The sequence below is a fragment of the Protopterus annectens genome, chromosome 6.part0, assembly GCF_019279795.1.
Source record: "Protopterus annectens isolate FY-2018-M chromosome 6.part0, PAN1.0, whole genome shotgun sequence".
NCBI lineage: Eukaryota > Metazoa > Chordata > Ceratodontiformes > Protopteridae > Protopterus > Protopterus annectens.
The window spans coordinates 767,388,987-767,408,433 of record NC_056737.1 but is presented as its reverse complement, the minus strand read 5'-3'; positions in this window follow the sequence as shown (position 1 = coordinate 767,408,433).

Genomic DNA, 19,447 nt, shown 5'->3' with positions numbered 1-19,447 from the left:
TATATATATATATATATATATACACACACACACTAATATATATATATATATATATATATATATATATATATATATATATATACACACACACACTAATATATATATATATGTGTGTGTGTGCTAACTTTTTTTTCTGGTTTCTTACAGCATCTTCATTGTTTTTTTTTTTTTTTTTTTTTTTTCCTTGATTGACCCCACTTCAACTGTAATAATTTTTTTGCAGCATGTCTGCCAAAATCCATTTCCCATTAAACAAAATTTCATTCTGTCTCTCATTTCAAATAGCTCGTACTGCATAAAGTATTTGCTGTTCACGCACATTCTATCTTGCTCTTATTTGTCACAAAACTTGTGACATAAAAATGTGCTGTCTTCCTCCCAGTAAAAGTGTTTTTTTAACACTTTGTATAGCATATTTCCCTTTACTGGTAGCCTTGTCGCCATAGGAAATCTTTACACCGTTTTTTTCCTTCTGGTAAATTTTCACATGGATTTGATTTGCGTAATTCATATTTGTTGGTATTTAATGTTTTTTCATTTATGTATTCTTTTTTCTTATCTTACAGAATTTTATTTAAATACTTTCACTATTAATTTTTCATTCTTTTGCTTTATCAACTTTTTAATACTCTGAACAAGTGTAAATAAGTCTGAATAAATTGGATTTAGTAACCTCACCCCCCCCCCCAACCCGGTGCTGCGGTAGCATTGTCACCTCAGATGTTGCCCATTCGATTCTCTGTTAGAGCGTCTTCTGTGTGGCGACATGCGTGAATGGGCCCGGCAAGCCAGTATGTAAAAATCTACTGCCAATCCATTAGTGGACCGGAGGTCCACTGTGGTGACCCCAAACCAGGAAAAGCCAAAAGACTTTGAGTAACCTCACCCCCCCCCCTCCCCTGTCATCTTCACTTACATGTAATGCACCTCTCTTCAGTTGGTTTAATTTTGTACCCCATATGAAAACACCAGTTGCTTAGTTTCCTTTTCATATTTTCCTTAAACTAGCATTGCCTACTGTCTAAATACTTAAATATGTCAGTCCGGGAATCCAGCATTCTCTCTAGAAAGTTGCACATTATTCTCCATGCACAAAGGCAGAAGTCAACAGACTTAACTTTAGACCTGTGGCAGTCTTATCTCTTCTCTCTTCTCCCCCCCCCCCCCCCCAAACAAAAACTTTAAAAGCAGTTTCCCACAGGGAGAACTCCTCCCACACAACTTGGCTTCTGTCCTTCCCATAGTAGTAACACTGCACTTCTAACCTGTATAGTAACACTGCACTTCTAACCTGTATAGTAACACTGCACTTATAACCTGTATAGATAAATAATGTCAGTAAAGCTGGAAATAACAGCAAACTAGTAATTTCCTTATTTCTAGTCTTGTCTAAAGCCTTGAACAGTTTCACAGCAAACTTCTGCTTTGAATGTCTTCATTGGTGTCTCCTGGCCCACCCTTCTATGGTTTAAAATCTACCTATCCAGTAGGTATCAACCAGTGAAATGGCACTCCACCCTTTTTCCATAACTTTCAGTCACCACCGGTGTACTACCAAAGTTTTTTTTATTTGGTCCCTCTTTTTTTTTTTTTTTTTTTCTTTTTTACATTCTCACCAGCACCATCTGCACAGCAGGTCTCCCTAATACAGTATTCGGGTAACTCCACACTCATTTGCACATCTGACAATGTGGCATGTCTCCAAAAAAATACTTTCATTTTCAACTAACCTTGAAAAAGAGCATAGCAAAATACATTTTAAAATGGGTGGCGAAACCTAAACACACTCTGGCTAGGCTTGTAAATGCCCTAGGGCAGATAGCCTAGTATGAACCTATGAACAGCAGTTGGAACATGTCTTTGTAACAACTCTTTGCTCAATCCTTAGTCCTTTCTCTTGATATAACCGTTGAAGTTACTTGTAGCAAATTGTTGGGGATTATACTGGATGATCTTAAATTCAGTCTGCATATACAGAATTGCATAAGAAAAACTTGCCAAAAGCTAGGGATGCTTCATAAAAACTTTCCCACTGACTCTACTAAAACTGCACTTGCCACTACTTAATCTCTACAACCACACTTCTTTATAGTGTTACCATTTGTACCACCTTTCCTGCATTACAAAAATCAAAACTTAAACCATGCTATAACAAAGTTAAGTTTGCAGTAAGTGCTCCTTTCAAACCCCACCACTGTGTAACACTAAAAAGCCTAAATTGGTTAGAGCTATCCCACCAACTAACATACAAGCTTCTTACCACCTATAAAATTATCGATCTGCTTGTCCAACATTGTTTACCACAACTATCTGTTCTGTGTTGCTAAGGCATAGAACTGCTTATGTTTAACTGTAAGGTCACTGCCCTCCCATTCAGCAGTTCTTGTTTGTATTATACTAATTTTATCTTTTTCTGTCTAGTTAAATATCTTTAATTGTTAAACACGACTTGTGTGAATTTAAATATACCAAATGATCCATTACAACATTGCAGTTTAAATAATTGGGTGTTTTTGTATCTTTTTTTAAGATTGTGAAATTCAGTTTTGTAATACTTTGGGGAATTCCCCGGTTACTTCTGAGAAACTGGCTCCTACCTGGTTGGACTTTCCTAGTAATAAAATGTCAGTAAATAGTTTTCTGGGATCGTGTAAACATTTGACATGTATGCCATGTTTCCCCATTAAGAGAATTTGCCATGTAAACCTTTTTCCTGAATGTTGATCTATACACCCTTCAAGATATTTCTTTCATTTCATTAACCAGACTCTCCCAGTGTATCATAATTGCAGCATTTTGTTTTTTACCAAATTTTAGCCCTACAAAGGCACTGCATTCATTGAAAAATGCATGCCCTAATTTTCCCCACATCACCCAAACCCTTAGCCTAGTACTTGCCTATGAATAGATAAGTCTGCCTGAAGGCATTTATACGCCTAGCCAGAATGTGTTGGCTTTTGCTGCCGCCTCAGATTAGTTCCCTGTGCCTCTGTCCAGCAGAGCCACTGAACTGATCCCAGGGGTAAACTGTTTCCCATCCACTCGTCAAGGTTTCTTTTGAAGAGCGTTGGCAAGGAGCTCTGCCTAATGTAGATTGGAATCTTGTTCCAAAGCATGGGAAGTCTCTGGGACAGGAATCTATCCCCCCAGCACGTCATGTTTGTTGTTGTGGTGAGGTTTAGATTCCTAGAGCGTGTGGCTCAAGGGGATAAGTTTTTGTTTAGCTGGAGCATTGGGTTGGACATGGCCTTGTATGTCAGGCACAGATCACCTCTTGTAGGTGGTAGGCAACTTGTACAGCTGGAGTTTCTTCAGTCGAGCTGAATAGGGCATCTGTTTCAGGCCAGTGATCCTCTTGGTGAGGTACTTCTGTGGTCTTTCCAGCTGGATGCGGACCCTTTTCTGATAATGGTGGGCCACGTAGAAGGGTTTTCTAACCACTTTGGCAATGGTGGGCCACATAGAAGGATTTTCTAACCACTTTGGCAATGTGATTATTAAAGGTGAGGTCATCTACTTGGGTCCCCATATCTCTTATGTTTTCTGTATTTAGGGGACTACTGCCCGTGTGGTAGTTTGTGGGTACTTTGTTTTTTCCAAAGGGGATGACTATGCACTTTTAGCATTTAGCTTGAGGGTATGATTTTGACACCTAGTATCAGTCAGCAGGAGAGTCTTATAGCCCCTAGTTTGCAGTCCTCTGCGAACGTGGTCAGCCATAGTCGTCCTGTTTGCCTGTACTGCTGAGAAGTATATGCCGAACAGGAGTGGTCCTAGGACTATATAGTTAAACAGTTAATGACTAGGAAATAAGCAGATATCACCTCCCTTGCAAATCTGTATCTAAGCAGTAATGTTTTAACTTGTTCCTAAAGTAAGTTTCTATAAATTTTCCTGTTTCCTTCTCTCTCTTCATTGTACTGTTATTAAGGGAGAATTTAAGTTTTTGACTTTTTAAAAAAAGTCAATCCACTGTTCTTACTAGTTTTAATAGCAGTGTTTCAAGGTTATATGATCCTTCCATAACTGCAGTACTTCACTCCACTCCATTTTCATCTCTAATTTTATTCCCTTTTCTAGTTTAAACTCTCCATCACATCATCGTATTGCTAACTGGTTTGAAAATACCATCATAACTGTATTATTGTTGGCTATCCCCAAGCCTTCAATTTTGTATTTAAGTGCCTTCATTCTCATTCCATTGACTTTTTTTTTTGTTCCACACAGCTAACTTACATTTGTATTTTTTTTTTTTACATTTTATCCCTTTCTTTTCTGAATTCCCCTTAAATCACGAAGTGCGCAGCAAGTTGTAGAAATGTTAAACCACCACATAGTCTGGTAATTGCAAGATTCTGTCCTTGTTATGAATGCATGTAATGTTTAAGCAGTAACAGATATCTGTATGTGATATTGAAGATTTACCCACGGTTGGTGATTAAATGAAGCCAACTGTGCGTAAATCTTCAATATACCACACCGCTGAGTTGGTTATTGCTATTATACAATGACATTAGTTAAGAAAATAACTTCTTAAATGCCTTTGTATAATGTCTCTGTGGTTTTCCAGTGTCCTGGGGCTTTGTCTGATGTACTGCGTGTGTGTGTGACTTCTTAGGTTCATAGGTTTATACTAGGCTATCTGCCCCAAGGCATTTATAAGCCTAGCCCAAATTTTTGTGGCTTACGCCACCCCTTATATGAAAAAATACTGTGCCCATTAGTTTGTTGTGCCTCTGTCCAGCAGTGACACAGAGATGATTCCCGGGGTAAACCTACGATCTCCCATCCACGGGTCTAGATTTCTCTTGAACAGAGTCAGCGAGGTGCTCTGCCTCACATGGACCAAGATTTTATTCCACAGCATAGGGAGTCTGAGTGATAAATCTATCCCTCCAGCACGTCCTTGCTAAGGTTTAAGTCGCTTGCTCTAGTGGTTTTGGTGGATTTGGATTTTTTGAGGTGGAGCATGTCCATTAATTCCGGGTTGGACATGGCCTTGTATGTCAGGCACATGTCACCTCTGAGCAGACGGTATGCGACTGAATAGAGCTGGAGTTTCTTCAATCTGGCAGCATATGACAGATTTTGGAGTCCCTTTATCCTTTTGGTGAGGAACTTTTGGGGTCTCTCCAATTGCTGCAGATGTCGGGTGAGATACATCCCGAATGGGGCATTGTACTCTTATCATTGGTCTGATAAGTGAAGAGTACAGGGGAACAATGACCTCACTAGATCTGGATGCGAATCCTTTCATGATCAGGTGGGCAATGTAGAACATCTTTCTAACCACTTTAGCAACGTGAGTGTCAAAAGAAAGGCCACTGTCAACCTGGGTCCCCAGGTCCCCTGATAACCTCTTCTGTGCTTAGTGGATTGCCACCTATATGGTAGCTTGGGGTTACCTTGTTTTTCCCGAAGGGTATGACTACATTTTTTGGCGTTTAACTTCAGGCCATGGCTCTGGCACCAGCTATCTGTTTCCGTGCGTCCCTTCTGAAGGATATCCATGTCCGATGCACTTTCCACTATGGCGCCCAGTTTGCAGTCGTCTGCAAACTTTGTCAGCCAAAGTCCTCCCATGTTGGCCTGTACTGAGAAGTAGATGCCAAACAATAGGGGGCCAAGGACCGAGCCCTGTGGGACACCACTTGTGACCGGCTTGGAGTCTGACACAGCGCCAGCAACTCTAACCCTGTGGGTTCTGTCCTTAAGCCAGTTTGCAACCCATCTTGTGACATATGGGTTTACATTTAAGCTGGTAAGTTTTTCTACAATACCAGAGTGGGGTATTGTGTCGAAAGCCTTTACAAGGTCAAGGTAGGCTGTATGGACTGCCTTTCCCTCATCAATGGCCTTGGTGACTGTTTCGAAGAAGTCGGCCAAGTTCAAAAGGCATGATCTTCCCTTGACAAAGCCAAACTGGGTCGGGTCCAATGTCTGCAAGTCCCCTATATCTTTGTTTATGAGCTCCATTATGATCCTCTCCATAGCTTTGCAGACTTATTAAGCTTATGGGGCGGTAATTACCAGGGTCCGTAGAGGCGCCGCCTTTGTGAGTGGGACCGCAGTTGCCGTATGCCACTCCTTGGGCACGTATCCTGTGGTAAGGCTGAGATTAAACAGCTGCCTTATGTGCGGGTTTAATTCCTCATTTAGCTCGTGTAGCACACAGCCGGGGACACCATCCGGTCCCATTGATGCTGTGTTTTCTGCTTTAGAGAGAAGCTTTCACCTGCGCATTTGAGATGTCCGGGAGGCTACACTCGGCTGGGATAGTTATCTCCTTTAGGGGGGGAGAGGGGGGTGAAGTTTGCACTGAACCTGTCTGCCAGTATGTTGGCAATGTCTGTGGGTTCAGTGATTTTTGTATCGTTTTGGACTAATTCTGAGCATATCTGGGAGTTTCCACACAGGTTCCTAACATAGCTGAAAAAGGCCTTATGATTGTCCTTTGAATCCATGGCAATTTTTCTCTCAAAATTGGCCTTAGTTGATTTTATGAGTGCTCATATTTTTTTTACTAATAATGATCAGGGGTGACTTCCCTTTTATGGATTTTGTTCTATCATGTAATGGCTTTCTCCTCTTATTGTAAAGTTTGTTAATGGCTGGGGTCCACCAGACTGGACGTTTGCCCTTTGTGGAAAGAGTCTTGGTTTTATTTGGGATTGCCTGATCCATGCAGTCCTGGAGGTGTTTATAGAAGGCATTTGTAAGGGCTTCCGCAGCTTGGGTTGTGGTTTCCACTGGCTCAGGGGCCTTGAAGGATACCACACCAGTCTTGAGTAGTGTGAAGTTTGCTTTAGAGAAGTTCTTCACTATGGTCTTTTTTGTTTGGAGTGGGGGATGTGGATTTCCAGTGAGATTAGTTTATGATCAGATCTCACCAATGAGGGATATACTTCCGGTGTGGAGCATTTTGTCCCCATGTTTGTGACTGAGATCTAGTATATTTTCTCCTCTCGTGGGAACAGTGACTAGCTGTTCCATGGCATTTGAATTTATGAACTCCAGGAACCGTTGGGCTAGAAAGTTAGGGCTTGAGTAATGTTCCCAGTCTATATTCGGGTAGTTGAAGTCACCCAATATGATGGTGTTTGGAGATACATTTATACCCTCCAGTGTCTTTAGGAAGGCTGTGTGGGGTTCCTGAGTTTGAGAGGGTGGCCTGTAGCATGCTACAATTTGTAGAGCAGTTTTGCCTATGGTTAGTTGCACCTGGATGGTTTCGAAGCTTGCGTTGCCACCAACCTGGAGGTGTGGGTATCCTTTATGAATATGGATACACCCCCTCCTTTTGTGGTGTGGTCCAGGTTTTGGGGCCGGAACGCATGATATGAGGTAAAACCTTATAGTGCCGGGGTGCTCTCAGGAGCCTTGAACCAGGTTTCTGTTACAGCACAGACATCGATGTTCTCCATACTGAGAAGGGCCTCGAGTGCGTGCATTTTGAGATTTAGACTTCTGGCATTCAGCAGCATTACCCTCAGTTTCTTGAGCCTTGCCTAAAAAAGGCACTATGGGGGTGGCAAGAGCCTTAGCCAATATCCGGAATCCCAGGGGTGACAGGTGCAAGCTGTCCCTTGCGAAGCAGCGTGGCTTGTCAAGCATGTCATCCCAGGCAGACACTGGATCCCCTTTGACACCAGACATTAAGCCAATTGTTAAAGCTGATCATCTTGTCTCTATATTGTGGCATCATTCTTGGTGAAGGAAGGATACTGCTCAGGGTTAGGGTCATACCTGCCTGGGCTACATAATCAGAGAGCTCCTCTGTCTCTTTTCATGTAGTCCAGGGAGGTACGTCTCGGGTCGTTCACACCAGCATGGACAATGACCGTGTCATATTTGTACTTGCCGTGGAGTGACCAGCGTGCTTGTGTTATGTGGCGGATTGTAGCGCCCGATAGGCAGCTTACTGTGATCCTCTCCTTGTTCAGCCTGGTGAGTGGGACGTCAGTGTGTCTGACTATGGAGTCACCTATGACAAGTATGTTTGGTGTTGTATTTGGCCTTAAGGGCTGTGACTGCTTTGCACACTGCTTTTGTGGTTTGTGTTGCTTGTGGGGTGTCTTGAGGTAGCAGTTGTTTGGGTGTCTGCTTTGGAGGCCTCTGCTGTTTAGGTAAATTTTTACTTGGAGCCTCAGAGTATGTCTGTGTGTTTGTGTTTGATTCAGTGGAGTGGTAGCATTATGTGAGGCTGGTTTTGTGGTGTGTGTAGTTGCCTTCTCCTCCTGTCTGGTCTTGCCAGTCCTGAGTTGAGAGCTTAGCCTCCAGTTTGGCTAAATAGCTGCATCGCTCGCAAGTATTTGTGTTATGTGGGAGGAGGAGATGGTTGTCTGTCTACATGAGGCAGTTATAACATTGCCTCAAGATTCCCAGATTCACCAGCTGGACCGGAGAGGAGATTGACAACTGACCTTTGGACATGCTAGAATAATATTGGGAAATCCCTGTTCCCATGTTTACACATTACATCAGTGCTGTGCAAAGGAAGCATTGGAGAGAGGAAGATCTCAGTTGCCTTTTTTTTTCTCCCCCCTTTCATTCAAAAGAAACTGGGAGACTTTGTTTGGGAGGGCTGATACAGACGAAATAAAAGGTTAATTGGGTGGGTTTCTTTAGTTTTGCAGAACATGCCAGATTGCTTTTATATTTCTCTGCATGGTGTTCCTCATTCCTTTGAAGTGTTCAGTTTTCTTTTTTCACTACCCCCCCCCCCCATCAATTATCTGTGCTAATAGAAAAAAAGTCCAGGCGACTGGACCTTTTTTTCCATTGGTATATTCTCAGATTTACAGTGGGTACATTGGGCCGAACAATCGGCGTGCTTGTTTTTGAACATTGATGGCTAGTCATTGTGTAATAATTTTTATAAACATGTTCTCACCACCTGACACCAACAGTTGACCTTCCCATCCTTAACCAGTGTTTTCATTGTTCTTGCAAAACACAACCACTCAAAACAATGTTCAGAAGTTCCTTATTTTTACTCCCTACCGATTGTGTGTGCAGTCTTGTCAGGAATATTACACTCTTGTTGCAGAATAACATCACATCACCATTCCAATAACCCTGTATTTCTTGGTGTACCCTGTATTTCTTGGTGTTAATAGCATTTAGTGACAGTACTGTAACTGTTGCTTTTCCTTTTAAGTTTAAGGGCAATATTTTTAAATTTTATGGGGGGGGGTCTTATTCAGTTGGGGGGGAAATACAAAGTTCTTTACTGAATTTATGTACAAATAATTTTAACTTCAAAGTTAGCAGCAGTCCGGTCCTTTTTTTTTTTCTCACCTATGTCACCCTCTTGTCTTTGTATGTTTTCTTCCTTTTCCCCTTCATTATTTACTGTTTGCTGTTGACTGTCCATCCAAAAATCTGCCTCTTTTACACAGACTGCTTCAGGTACACAACTTCTTGCTGTATGTCGTCTTTCCCCCAAGTAGTTGCATTGTACCGTGTCAGTCTTTCATTTAAATTTGGAAAGTCCCCTCAAACAAAGCATGATTTCGGCTGGCCAGCACATCTGTCCTCTTGTGACAGCCACAGAAGTTGCACTTGGCAAGTGTTTCACTAATTTTCACTTGCTTTTCAAAACTGCTGCTTCCATCCTCCATTCCATAAGTTTTTAATCTCGTAACTTTTTAACAGTATTCTTCTCAACAGTTTCACGTAGACCCTGCATACACTTTTAACATTGTCCTCTTCCAGTTTCAGTTCTAAACTGCAAAGTAACTGCTAATTGCAACCAGAGAGCAGATAATTGTTCTGCAAGTAAAGGCCCATTGGTTCCAAAGATTCGCTAGTACATTGGTTTCAAATGTTGGGTTATAAAAGTCTCTATGTACCAAAGACCAAGATTTTTAAACCCAGAATAGTTACCAAGTTGTGCCATACATGTCTGTTGGCAAGGTTTTTAAAAATCTTTGCTCTCCTTTTTGCTTGTCACTGCTGCATATGTTTTATTTGCTGCATTATCTGCTGACCAAGACAAGCTACTCAGTTTGTTGCAGTTTTCCTGTTTTTTCACTGCTGTACTCTCTGCAGCCACATTACCTGGTTCCTCTTTTGCTTTACCATCCTCGGCACTTTCTAATCTGCCTTTTCACCTCCTGAAACAAAAATGTTACTTGGACCATCCTGCTAACATTATTTTTAACATAATGTCTGCAGGATCTCCTGATGTACCACTTTGAGAGGTGCTTGTTTTCCTTCACTGAGAGATCTAAATGCTGCTCAATAAATCCACCACACAGGATTATTTGTTTATATTTTGAAGCTCTGTGTCGAACAAGCATGTTTTCCAAATTCTCCATAGCTCTTTTTTCTCCATGTTACTGCTTCTTAGGCCTATCTTTCTTGCTGCTGTTGGAGACCTCTGGTGCCATCTAGTAGCTTCAAAGAGTAGAGCAAGTTCCTGAGTGCCCTGCCAAAATTTACACTAGTAGTGTAAATACCCCTATGGGTGTTGCCTGAAGAGGCCAGTGATCTGGTAAAGGGATGGCTAGATTAAAAAAAATGTATATCTTTGCACCAAGAGGTAATGCAACATCTTGGTGCAAGAAGTGTGGACAGCACTAACAGTATTGGGTTGGGGCTTTAAATGGAACAGTTTGTCTTATAACCTTTTAAAGTAGGTGCATTAATGGGCTCTGTGTTGGTATGCATTAATGGGCTCTGTTGGTATGCATTTTCTGGAAACTGAATTTTGATCAGACCTGAAATCTGTTCACTTTGTGAAATTCCTAGACACTTGAGGTATTTGCTCTTCTGCATTGGTGCCAGTGTGCATGCTGAATATCAATTATGACTATTTTAGATTATTCAAAAGCTGTTGTAGAAGATTGCTTTACTTTGGAAATTGGTGTAATTATAGCATACTTGGATCTGTGGATTAAAACTCCTTTCATCATTCGTGAGGTTGGATTTCTGTAGTTTTATGACCTATTAGTTTTAAATGTGTGGTGTTAGCTTGACAAGAGTAAAGACTGGTAACTTCTGACAGTTTTGAGGTGATTTACGTCTAAAGACTTATCTTATTTTCTTTGAGTGTGTATCTCAACACTTTATCTAATCTCATAGCTAGGTGCCTTTGTAACTTTGTAAGGGTGGTTCATTTGTTTCTGTTGGATTAGCTTTGTTTTTGTTACACCACAACCAAATCACTCCAAGAGTAACAAGGACTGAGTTGGCCTTGTGCTGTAAATAGTGATAATGTTAATTTTGATGCTGCGCCAGTTGTATCAGTTTGGCACAGAGGTAATTCTGCTGAGCTTTAGCTTAAGGCCAAAGAAGATCTGCTGTCGGTTTGGGTCTCATGATGTCTGGTGCAAAGTGTAGTTAATTTCTGGCTGCTGATTCTGCAGGTTATGCAGAGAACAAAAGCACGATACCCGTTGTCTTATCTACCAATGCCACCTGCTCATTTGCTTCTTCAGGTGCAAGAGCCAAGTATCCTAAAGAGAGCAAAACCCTTTGGCGCTGTTGTCCCTCCAAATGAGTGCTGTGTATTAAAGGAGCAGACTAGTTCTTGTGGTGGTCTTAGGTGGCTAAGCCATTTTTAATTGGTTGACTGAGGAGTGATGTGTATATCCCCACCCACATTGGTGGTGAATGTGCCATAAGTGTAACCTACCCTGACTTTTTATTACAAGCTGTTGCCCATGTGCAGTGGTGGGCCAGTCCAGGCTTCATCCTATGTTGCAGGGCCGCTATAATTGTCCACTTCTGTGTAGAATGGTACAACTCTAGATGCCAATCTTTGTCATTTGCTAAGAAGGAAGTAAAACATTCTGTGGCTGAAAGTAGTGTGGAGTCTTCCTTGTTCTAAAACTGCAAATGTTTGTTTACATTGTTCTTGGTCTTGTCCTAATCTGCCACTCTTCTACTGGTATTGTCAGTTTCTAAAAGACAAACTCATTTGACAGTGGCAAGGGTATGCTAATGTGTCTAGAGTATCCTTAACATTCAGTTTGCCTCTTGGTTCATTCAGTGTGTCACTTTCTTGCTAAACCACAGCCTTTCTCTTGTCCTCCAACCCAGTAATGTGGGTCTTTATTTTTTTCCTTTTCCAGTTTTAGAAAACTGGCACTCTGAATTGAAAGCAGCAGAGGCTGAGAGTATGGAGCATGTTTAGTGTTTTTTTTTTTTTTTAATTTTTTTTTTCCCTTTACCAAATGAAACCTCTTTAATGGGTAGGTATGTAGGTGTCAAATTACTCCTTTTTGAAATGTTAGGAAATCTTATGGTACAAGCACTTGGTATTTTGCGTAATGGTTGATAGAGTGGGTCTGCAACAATGCAGAAGAAATGGGCAGATCTGAACGTGCATGGTTTACCTTTCACTGCATTTGTGTACAAGGAAACACATGGGGGTTACTTGTGTAGAAATGTCTAAAATCATTAGACCAAGTTCACGTGCTCCCATGGGCCAGGGGTTAAGGGTCTTGATCCAGAACCAACCAAAGTGTTAAATGTTTACACTACGAAAAGTGAGGCATGTGCCCCGTTTACGATGGAAAGAAAGTTGCTAACCAAGTCTGTGGTTATTAAAAATCAGCATTGGTTGTCCAGAACTTTCCCACTCCAGTTAAGTCCATTTGGGGTACACTCAGATGCTGCAGGACAGTTTGCTTGCCCTGAGATGTCAGTGGTGCAGGCTAGTGACAGTTTTGAATGCAATTCCTACATGTGCTGATAGCATTTGTGTATAACATGTGTTTACATACATAAAGAAAAACATAAGTTACACTTGTCATTGTGTGGTATCTATGCATTGACCTTTACATAATTTGTTCAAACCCTGTATTGCCACTTCACTTGTCAACGTTATTCTGTTTCCTCAAATTCCATTTTGTCTGAAGGTTGCTTTCCTCTTTAAAGATAAAACTTTCGGTTCCTTCTCTTGGCATAAAATTTGATTTCAATGCAGTAGTAACGTTTTTGGCAACCAGTAACATTAAACTTGGTAAGGCATTAATATATTTAGGCAGGTCAGATCCTGTATTGCAGCTGAAATTCATTTTCTTGGCTGTCACCCCCACAACAGTTGTATCAAAGTACTTGGGGGGGGGGGGGTGACTACTCTTTACATCTCCTCCAAAACATGCTAATGGTTACGCCTTCCATAACATTGTAGACATTCAGGGTCTACCCAAGCAAGTCTGCCTGGCATATAAAATTTGATTTTTTGCAAGAAGTCTTCACAGGCAAAGACTTCTGAGTTTAAGTATGTTGGCAGTCTTAACTTGTCTGTCTAATCCATTTTCCCACTGGAAATGGATGTTCTTTGTAGATCTATACAAGCCTAGCCATAACAATTCCCTGGCTATTTCTTCCCACATTTACTTTCCTGGACCCCTGTCTAGCAGGGCGACCGTGATCCCTGGGGTGAATTTCCTTTCTCCCGTCCAGTCGTCAAGGTTCCTCTTGAATAGGTCCAAAGAGGCACTCTGCTTGACATGTCTGGGCAGTCTCTGGGTCAGGAACCTATCCCTCCAGCATGTTTTGTTTATTGTGATGACAAGGTTTAGATCCCTGGAGCGTGTAGCTCTGAGGGATTGAGATTTCTTTAAGTGTAGCATGTCCAACAGCTCTGGGTTTGACATGGCCTTGTATGTTAAGCAGAGATCGCCTCTGAGTAGACTGGAGTTTTTTTAAGGCGGTCAGCGTAGGGCATCTGCTTTAGGCCTGTGATTCTTTTAGTGAGGTATTTCTGAGGCCTTTCCAGTTGTTGCAGATGTCTTGAGAGGTACATACCAAATGGGGCATTGTATTCTATAATGGGTCTAATGAGGGATGAGTACAGTGGGACAATGATGAACGTTTAACATCAAATAAGAATTTGGCATTGGCACTTGATGGGGAGCGTCTACAAGAATATACTTAACATCATTCTAATAACAGTGAAAATGGCTTGCAAGAAATGATGCATTATCCATTCTTAATTGTTTCACTGCCCACCGTAGACTAACTTTATTATGCTCAAAATTATATTGAGACCTTTCATATTTCAGATTCCCAGGTGATGCATTGCTAAATACTAGTTTTAAAGAAGCGCTTAGTAGGCAATGAAGGTAGTCACCTTGGTTTAGTTTTGAGCCCCACATGCCACTGTGCATTCAAACGAACCATGGTTTGAGCTAAATGCTAAGTTGCATGTGTCTGACAAGGCAGAGATTTGGTGACTCTTACTGCATATGCTCAATCACCAGAGGAATCAGATTTAATGTCACAGAATCAAACTTGTGCTGTGTTCGTCTAGACTGAAACACCTTAAGGTGGGTTATCACAGTTGTTGCAAAACTTTCTACTTTAGGCCATTGCTGTGAGATGCATGTGCCTGCCCAGTGTGCCTTAATACACCAATGTAGTTTACCAGGGTCCATTTTTGATTGCTTTTTCCACCAATAAGCATGGTATTTTTCAGCTTTAATGTACCTGTAGAGCAAAGTACCCATCGATCCACACTAATCAGTTGCATGTTGCCTCGGGGAAAGGCCAAATGTTTGTCAAATACTTTATCTTGCAGGGATGTCGTCTGCACTGCTGGTTTTGAGCGAACATATGTTTTACTTTTGATCCCAAGTTATAATGAGGTTCTACCTTTCATGCGTACTTTATTCTGAGTTTTTGTCCACTGTTGCTTTGTAAAGACTTTTTTAGTAGTCTACAAATTAACTTGTATGTTATAGTCCCCGACATTTCTGGTTTGTCATGTATTCCACATACCAGTTCTGGTTACTTTCAAATGCCACCAACATTCTGTAGTTCATTACTTCAGATGAATTCTTGCAACTCTGTTTTAGTGGGAGTTTACATGTCTTGGTTGCATCTGCTTCACTGGGTTAAATTTGTATAATTACTTTTACCCATAATTGAGGACTGCAGGACAGACTTTCTTCCTTGTTTTTTGCAGTTATTGTCCTGTGCTTTTGCACTCTATATACACAACACTGCTTAAAAACAATGCTGTTTTCAGGATTGGTAACTAAATGGTGAGATGAGGGATGCTTTACATTGAAACTAGGTTTTAAGTTTAATCCATTTGAGGTGAGCTTGCCGATCCATTGGTGGTACAATGTACTAATAAGCAGGTTAAGGTGCTTATTGGCAGGAAGCAAGTTTAGTTTAAAAAAAAAAACACTCAAGCTATGTCAGGCTCCCAGACTTCTTACCAAATCAGTGGTTTAGAGTTTTTGCATGCAAGAGCTTGCTGGAGGTGTAGACAAAATGCACAAGGGTGGCCAGGAGTGGTTTTTAGGAGTTGCTAGATGACTTGTTTGGCTCGCATTCATTTTTGTACTCAAGGGAGGCAGTTTAACCAGAAAATAATCTAAGCACTGTAGCTTTAGCAGGACTAGTGATGCTTGTAACAGTAACAAGATTGAGTGGGAAGTGTTCCTAGCATACTGGAGATGCAGGAAATGAAAATCCATGACAGATCTTATAGTCACACAATATTTACAGGGAGGGGTAAGTGGTTGGTCATAGTTCTATTTAAACGTAGAGAATAAGTGTGGGGGGAAAAATAAGATGGTGTGAGAAATAGTAGTAGTGTGTGTAGCACATGTGTTGTGTGTGCCTAACTGCAGAATTATCCATCAAAATGCAATTTATAGTATTGGGCTGAGACCATTCTCATATCTTAGAAATGCATCTGAAGTGTCAACTTTTATTAGCAGCTAGCCAGTTAAGTGCAGCATGCGTGATTGGACCATAAACAATCCATAATCAAAATATTTAATTTTGAACCAAGGCAGGCAGATTTCTGATGACTGCTGCAGGGATCTTTCACTCCACTTGGTCTACTTGCTTATTCACTAGTATTGCACTTTATTTGTAATGTAACTATTTACACACTGCTCGGCAAACCTATCTGAGCAGTACTTGGTGTCTTGGTCATCATATTTAAGTTACATCCTGAGTTCAAATGCATTAATAGAAAAACCATAGTAACACATTTTCATTGTTCTGTGTGGTGTACATAATTTTATTTCCTCCGGTAATTGATTTTATTCCTGTTTTCTGTTAGTGATTTGTGTACTTTCTGAAACACAACTTTGCACAATAGCATGTAGTGCTAGTCCTCTTTCAGATGCTATGTTAAATAATGGCATGTAGTGAGCTTGTCCTGATGGGGCATTCAACACATGATGTATAAAAGCAAAATAAAACTGCGCACATTTACCTATCGGGGAAAAAAGCTTGTTTTTCCATACTATGTAAAACCTGAGTTGCATTGGGGGCACCAATGTAAGCGAGCAGAGATGTCACATTAGAGTCTGTGGGGTCTGCATACTACCATAAGGTGATGTCAGTGTAAAACTAAATTTGTTTTGGATGTGGTTTAATAAAGCAGTAAAGATTTTTATCAAATGAGGCAAAAACATAACCAGGCACAGGTGAGGGAATGCAGTGCAGCACTTGACCCATATTCTGAAATAAGTATAGAAACTTCAGCAAATCACTTTAGAACTTCACTCCTTGTCCTGAGCACTCCTTTTCCTGAGCATTGTTTTGCATGTATTGTTCCCTCTGGAAAGTTGCTTTTCTGTTCTCAAGATCCCACCTCCCAAATTTTATTTCCTCTACAGTATTCAAAGGTTTAGTTTTGGTGGTTTATTTTTCTAGCTTTTTTTTTTCCTGCCAGTAACGTTAAGCTTAACTTAAAGCTTCCAAGCCAATATGGTAACACTTTGTTTTGCATACTTGGTAGCCTTAAATATTTCTTCCTGATTCCTTTAAATTTGCTAGTCAAATCTTTATTTTCATTTGTTTTATATATACCCACCAGTTATCATAACATTTTTCTCTTAGACTGTTAAAAGCTGTATCAAAGCTGTGTGTTTTTTCGGCACTCCTGTCCCGTCTCTCTGCCTTTGCTTTCAGTTCCTGATGGTGGAAGGCAGTCTCTAACTTGTAGTCCAGACTCCTGCTACCTCATCCAACTCTATTCCCATCTAGACTTGTTCCTAATACCTTTATTCTAGTAAATTTCAGCCCATTTCTCCATTCCTTTACATGCAAACATTCTTGTTGGTAATATCTGTCCTCAGTCCCCATTCTGACTAAAAGTACTGTAGTACTTTCATATAACTGTTATTGAGCAATTGCACAAAATTCTAGTCTGTCTGCAGACCCCCCTCCCAAAAAAAAATCACCATTCTTTTCCACTTTGACTTGTAACCTTCTGCTTGCGTTTGGTTTTTAATTATGGGTAGTCCTGAACCACTTTATGTATTCCTAAATATTCTTCTGTCTCTGTATTGTCATCCACAACTTTTCTGGCTGTTAAATGCTGCTGAGCTTAAAGCACCACCTGTATCAAAGACTCCTCTTGATTTATGGAAGGCAAAACAAGTTAAAAAATTCTTGATTGAGGACATGTGGGGAAAATGGGAGATACAAAAATTAACTACCGTAACAACCTTTTAATCTGTACATCTTGATCCTTTGGGCCCTGTGAGTGATTTCATAGATGTGTAGGTGCATAGTTAACTGCTGTATCTTTCTACTAGCAGTAGGATGCACACTGTAGGCCCCAAAGAAATGATGACATTGTTTAAGGTCTGAGAGAACGGATCCTAGTATTTTGGGCATATGTGCCCAGAAACATAAGGCAATTCAGTGAAGATTCTGGGAAAGACAGAAGGCAAGAGACTGACTGTGTCCACTAAAAAAAAAAATGGATGGCTTGCTTGAGACGAGACTTGACAAAGTAGGAGTGGTATCTTAGAGATTGACAGTTGGCAAGACACCCTGACCCATTGTAAAAAAAAGGGGGGGGGGCAGGGGTTATGCTTCAGAGCTATCCTCCTTAACTTTTAGTTTGGGCATCCATATCTGGCATGTTCATAAACCACTGGTACAGTAGCCTTGGCTGTATGGATTATATCCTGCCAAGGATATAGTTCTTGTGAGCACTACTGAGAGTTTACCTTGTGTCCATTTCCTTCCAGCTGCACTTACTGGGTAGCAGGCTTATTTATCAGAATCCTGGTTCCTTTTCTTGCATCTTCTGTTCCTCCTGCTTTACTTGAGAAGAAAAAATTTATTTGTGGGACTCTTGGTGTAGTACCTTCTTCCACCATGAATGAGGGGGTGCAGATGGCCACATCCTTAGCTGCCTGGAGACTTTCTTCAGTCAATGAAGTCCAGTGTGGCTAAGGTACCATTCCTGGGTAGAAGCTTCATCTTTAATTCCCCTCCTATGGATGTCCCTTGGGGGAGGGGGGGAAAACAAGCCCTTATACGTAACCAGTCATTTTACTTCAATTTGTGATTTATTGGAGGCCTTTATAACAGAAGAGAGCTTTGAATATAGAATAAGTCTTCCACAGTTCCTGAGAATCTTTTAATGGGTGATTCTGATAAGAACAGTGTCACCTGATTTCTTCACATGTCCCAGATTGTGAGGAAAGATTCCTCCATTTCTCCCATTTGAGGTCCGTTTTTATTCCTGAAACTGAATAACCTGCTTCACTGGAAACTGGAAGTTCCCTCCTCTTCAAAGAGACTGCAAGTGGTTAGGCCATATACTATTCTTATTGTGCCAGCATTTGGGGATGCTTTTGACTTGGCCTTCAGTCAGCCTTTTTAGGTTCATAAGTACTAGGCTAACTCCTTGTGGTAATTGGCTAGGCTTAGAATGGCCCACATCTGAAAATCAAACCCTGCACCTTGCTTCTATAAGGTAAATAACCATGACCATTATGCCTCAAAGGATTATTCCAAGTACAGTCAAGTGGTACTCTGGATTAAGGTTCCTTTGACAAATGTTTTCTCTCAGTTGTGACAAAGCTGCTAAGTTTTTGGTCTGTGTTTCTTGTCCTCTGAAAAGGATGACTAACCCTTTGACTGGTTTGGCTTTGAGAATTTTCAACTACCAGGCTTATGTTTCTGTGCATACTGGAATGAGACTCTCTAAAGAATTGTTGTACCATTTTATCTTCAGAAGGTAGGTCTTTCCTGAATCCTGTTGCTTTTCTTTCAAAAGTTTCTAAACCTTTAGTGTCAGTGTATGATAGTACTGACTGTGTGTAGGGCTGCTGATTTTGCTGTGGTGCATAAGTTTTGAGTATGGTAACTCCGGTTTTGATTTCTACTTCGGATAAGTTTTTGTTCTTGTACATGGGTACTCAAGTTTTGAAAGGCAAATTGATTCAAATCAACAGTGTTCTACTGCAGAGTATTACAGCATCCCCCCCTCCCTCCATGCCATGTCCACAACTGTGTTCCAGAGACTAGTTCTGTCCCCCCCCCCCCTTAGCATCAGATTGTACCTGACAGATGGCTTGAGTATTTCAGGAAGATTTTCCCTACTGAAAGTATTCATATCTACCAAACCAGACCTACTAGTTTTTTTTAAGACCTGTTTGCTTTGGTAGTAGAGCCTCTACCCTCTAGAACAGATTGGGAAGGGTTTCTATAAAATGTTTCC